Consider the following 6,000-nt stretch of genomic DNA (forward strand, 5'->3'; position numbering starts at 1 on the left):
CTTTGATATTATTTGCTAGATTAGCTTCATATTTCATCTGCCACCCCCACAGCTTTTTTAGTTGACTTCTGTTGGTTTTTAAAAGTTTCCCAGTTCTCTAACTTCCCACTAATTTTTGCTAGATGTTGAAGAAACACACAGAAGTATTCAATGAAGTTTGAAGTATGAAAGGAGTGACTGTTAACTAGGCTGTTAAGCCTGACATGACACCAAAATGCCTGAAGGTAAGACTTGTTGCATAAAGGTTTCCCAATCCTCTAACTTCCCATTAATCTTTGCTCTAATATATCTCCTCTCTTTTGCTATTATGTTGTCTTTTACTTTCCTTGTCAGCCATGGTTGCATCATCCTGCCCTTCTCTCAGATTTATCTATCCAGTGCTTTCTAAGTAGAGGAAAATTTATGTGCAAGGGTGAGGACAATGATAGTTGTGAAAGGTGGGAGGCATTTTTGGAATCGGTGGGAAGACCTGATTAAGACTGAGATCTCCCTTAGCTGCCTTACTAGAATGTGACTACAAGGTTCACTGGCCAAAGGTGTCATAATGCTAAACATTGCTTTTGATAGGGTTTGTAGAAAATTGGTACATGGTAAGACAGGAGGTGCATTAAGTGTGTGTTCGATAATTTTGTTCGTACATGAGCTTTTAAAGTACCTACTTACGAGATTCACATCACGGGTAAAGCTCTCCCCACCATTGAGCACATCGACATGGAGCATCATGGCGGGAAAGAAGCATCCAACATCAGGGACTCCCACCACCCAGAACATGCTCTCATTTTGCTGCTGCCATCAGGAAGAAGATACAGGAGCCTTAGGATTCACACCACCAGGTTCATCAGTTATTAACCCTCAACCTTCGGGCTCATGAACCAAAGGGGACAACTTCATTTGCCCCACAACCTATAGACTCACTTTCCAGGACTCTTTACCTCATGTTCGCTATAATTATTGCTTATTAATTATTATTATTTCTTTCTTTCTCTATTTACACAAATTTTTTGCACACTGGTTGAATGTCCATGTTGGTGCAATCCTTCACTGATTCTGTTAATGGAATTATTCAGTATGCCTGCAAGAAAATCACAGGGTTGTATATGGTGACATATATGTACTTTGATAATTCACTTACTTTGAACTCAGTACTTTTGAATTTTAAAGTAGCATTGGCACGACCAATGACTAAATCTCTTACCTGGCCAACAGGAGTTAAAGTGAGGATAACTTGTTTGTGTGTGTGCACGTATGTATTTCAGAGAATCAGATTTAGAATGGGGTCTATTATCACTGACACATGTCAGCAAATTGATGATTAGTGACAGCATACAGTGTTGAACACAAAAATATTACCACGAATTACAAAATAAATGAATTAAAAGGGATTTGCCTAGAACACCAAATGTACCACGCAGCATGTGAGCCTTGTTCTTCCAGTTGTCCTGGGTGTCTAATGATAATTACACCTGGGATAATGTAGTCCAGATATCTCCACAATGTTCCAAAAGTGCTCTGTGACTTATGTTTGGCAAAGCCCTATCAAATTTCCTGAGTAAACACGAGGAAATCTGCAGATGTTGGAAATTCAAGCAAAACACACAAAATTTCCTGGGTAATATGATATTATGCAAGTGAATTCCCAGTCAAGAATCTGTATATCTGTAAAAGTATTGCAATTTTTAGGACCACAATGAGGGAATTGAATAACCATATCAGGTGGAATATAATATTCTTCTTGGCAGTGCAGCACTTCATTATTATTCTATAACTTTGATCCCTTCCCATCAGAATAACTGGGAATAAGTGAACAATAACAATGTACACTGTTCCATCCCTCCTCAAAATGCTGCAGTCCAGAATGCAAATCCTCATTAGTTAATACCACTATTGAGAGGGAAGGCAGGAACACAGGATCGCTGGACCTAAAAATAAACTTGATAATTCATATTTAATCATTTGCCAAGTCCAAAGCCTGCTTTGGTATAAATGGAAGTCAAAGTTTAACAGGGGTTCCCAACCCAGGGTCGTCAGACCTTTTACTTAATTGGCCCGTGACATAAAAATGGTTGGGAAGCCCTAGTTTAGTTATTAGGGAAAGTTCATCTGAAATAAAATAATGCTAATAATCCCAGTAAATCAATCATATAAAAATATATATTTAAAGGTAATAAAAGAATCCTCAGTCTTTTTCCTGTTAACATACACATCACTGAAAATTGAGTTGCACTGACTTTTGTTATTTATATCTTTATGTTCTTGTCATCAATAATTGCTCAGGCACCACTGGCGTGCACTGATTATTCATAATTTCTTTTTTGCAATATCTCTCAAATGGCAGTTGTGATTGAATTTCAATAATTTTGTCATTACATGAGCTTTGAAAGTACCTATTTACTAGATTCACAGTAAGTTAAATGCAGTATTGGCACCAATCAATGACTAAATTGCTTTCATAGCCAACAGGAATTAAAGCGAGGATTGAATGCATTAACATTGTAAAAAAAAAGTCACCTAGGTGGGTATATTTTACATGTAAATGACCAAATGACCACATAGGCAATTCATGCTAAGTGCCAGTAATAATGGCCTATTTGTAGCTTATGCAATTCATACTCTGTGTTGGAGGGGGTGGATGGGATGGATATCATTGATTCCCAGAAGTTGTCTGCAGTAGGAACATTTTGAACCTACATAATATGACTGGCAAGGCTGTTGTTTGATCCCTGTGGTTCTTACCACTGAAGACTTGTTTGCAATTCAGAAGAAAGAGAGAGAGAGCCGTCGTTCAGAACATGGAAACTCTGAGCATTGCACTTATTAATACAAGGAAGAGACCTTCTTAGAAGGTAAGGGAGACGATCAGCACCAAAAGAAGTTCAGAGATCTCATCAGGGGTTTTGAGGTGAGCAGCTTAACTCCCAGATTAGTTGTTGTTTACACAAACCTGCAAAATTACTGTCACCCACGCCTGCTCCATTTCCTTTCTTTCCTTTTTTTTTATCAATTACGTACTACCACTCTAGTTTTAGTCTTCCTTCGGCCTCTCAATGCCACTAGAGCTCACATAATCACATACCTCGACCCTTCTATGTAACATCTGAACTTTTCAGCTGTGCCACCCTCCGTCTTAAAATAGCTCACAGGGTTACAGCTAACTTCTCCCAGACACTGACTGGATGACACTGAGAGTATAAGAGCCGTATTCCCTGATCTAGGGTAATAGTCATACAACAGATGTAAATATAAAGCATTTCAAGAACAAAAATATGTTGCCAATATAGATTGCTACACTGCAAACTTGAATGGCTCAAAGATATCATATAGCAATGCTCACTTAAATCTCACAGAATGTGACAAAGACTTCGGCATTAAAAGAAAAATCTTCTGGTGATAGCATAACCGGCAGAAGGCACGAAGGCACATTGTTACTGCTGGATTAGCAGCCCCTCAAATTGATGAGCAGTGCATTTGTCAGGCTGATGGCATGATTTTTCTTGAAATCTTACTTGTTTGCTTTTTCACTTCTGTATCACACATTACGTTATGCATTATAAATGGAAGAGGCTTCCAGCACTTAAAATCTAACCCAAAATGATAGTGGGGCCCATAGCAAGCTCACCTAACACTGAGATCTGGCCTCACTTGGTTTGGATTAACTTCTCACACCTGCCATAGGTCCCGAAATGTTGTGTCTAATTTTAGATTTATTGCCTAGTTAACAGCAGCCTTCAGGGATGAAAATGGAAGAGAGTATTGATCACTCAATGACAGCTGCCCCTGGGAAGACTGTGCAGTGGGAATACTCTGAATTCAGCAGAAAGCTGTTTAAAGGCAAGAAAAAAAAAACAAAACAATGTTGTTTCGAGCACACACAGAACTGCACTAGTCATTACAATCCAATTTCAGAGTTCTAAAACAGGAATAAGAGCATTAGATCCTTTAACCACCCGCATAAGAGAGGATGGCTGGTTTAATAGTCATCAAGGCACTTGCTGAAGGTTTTTGCTTTTATCAGCTTGGTCACCTTGTATTGAATTTTAGGATAATCGACTGTGTCTCTAACAGCCCTTACTTTATATGGCCTAGTCTCATACAATGGAAAAAGCTGGACCTGTTCCTGTCCTTTGGACTTTAAGAAAATTGAACCTTGATTAAACATAATGGTAGGAAGGAGGCCTACAGTTGTAAAATACTTAAACAGCTCCAGTGAGTTGACAAACAAATTTTAAATTCACTCAAACACCACTAGAAACTTCTGGACATAAACAGGTTTACATTTTATACAAAGAATGTCAACTTGGTTTTAATGGAATTAATGACATTTTGTAAAGAATTATAAATCACCTCTCATATTATTGCTGATGATAAAAAGCTACCTCAATAAAAAAATAACTATCAATACTGAGAAATGTGAAGAAAAAATTGTCAGAAACTCAATTTCTGTTCCTTTTGCAGTACAGCCAAGCAAAAGGCTAGGTGTAGTTCCAAACTATTGATCTTGGTTAGCCTCATTCAACAGGGAAATGAATGAATGAAGAAAGGTTAACTGTATTCCCACTTGTGTTTGCTGCCCAAGTTCTCCATGAGGATATCCCTTGTAATAACCCTTATGTAAAACAGATTGCGTCAAGAGTAAAATGTGAAAATGTATCTGGAGCCTGGAGGCAACTCACTAAGCCTGCAACTACCAAGAAATATACTGAGATCCCACAGGAGTGCATTTACCAGGGTGATGGGGAAGAGTAAAATTCAGGTGTAGGAAAAACATAAATTATACTTTTGTTTTAAAATTTTGTTTGTTTTAGTGTAGAATTATTTCACTGTTCTTCCACCTGAATCACTCAAAAATGGCTATTTCACCATTTCTGCAGCCATCCCAATATCTGATGTCACTTACATGATGAGTAGTTGAAATTCAATCACTAGCCAAATAATATAACGGATCCCAAATTTTAAACGTTGGTGAGGCCTATACCTAGCCAAGGTAGGGAATTTACTTGAGGTAGAAACAATATAGCTGAAACTTGTGGCTATTATCAATGCATGAATAATATAATACCAAGTTCCCAAGCATCATTTTCACCACCCACTTGCCTGGATGGATCTAAAATTCAGCCTAGTTTCCACACTAATGCGTATGTCAGGCATAAGCATTATATAGCAATCATGCTTTTTAATTACATTAGTTATCAAGAACAAGTAGTTGTTTCAGTCGGCAGGTATCCTAAAATATGTGTATAATATAAGCTTTTCATTTAATTTAAATTTTCACATTTGGAATTTGTTATAGGAAAAGTTGATAACAAAATATTTCATAAATTCTAATTAAGCATATTGGTTTAAAAAACACAGAAAATGCACAGGTCAGTCAACACCTGCAAAGAAAACATACATTTAGCACTTCAGGCACATGCCCTTTTAACATCATTTGGTGCAGAATGCTCCCTCAGTAAAACCCATTAGGCTGGTCATGGGCCAGATTGTTCACTCCTCAGATTTGCTGAGATGATTGCATGACATTAGAGTTATCTTTAACTTCTGCACAGTATTTTGAATGGATGGATTTTACTTGTGTAGAGCTCTGAGTTGGATTAAGATTTACAGAAGCGCTCACTGGAGTGGAATATGTACTTTCCATGTAATTAGTTTCAGCTAGTGTAATTTCTGGCATATCCGTTATATGATGCTGCATTTCTGATGCACGAGCATTTGTGCTATTTGGTTGTGGTTGTGGTTGTGCTTCAGGAGAGCCAGGAGCTAGACCAGGATATGCAATGAGAGGTGTTGATATTAAATCAGAATATTGCATTCTGGGTATATATGAAGGTCTTAAGGTATTTGGATATAAAACGTGCGGAGAGAATGGTGTCTGATAAAATCCACCATATGGTTGTTGAGGTATTATTACTTCAATGTAACAACCTGTTTCTGGATCAAACAGCATTTTACGTGGAGATTGCATTGGTGCTTCAACAAAGTAATGTTTTCCTGTCTCTGGATCAA

Source organism: Hypanus sabinus, chromosome 15 (assembly GCF_030144855.1).
Source record: "Hypanus sabinus isolate sHypSab1 chromosome 15, sHypSab1.hap1, whole genome shotgun sequence".
Lineage (NCBI taxonomy): Eukaryota > Metazoa > Chordata > Chondrichthyes > Myliobatiformes > Dasyatidae > Hypanus > Hypanus sabinus.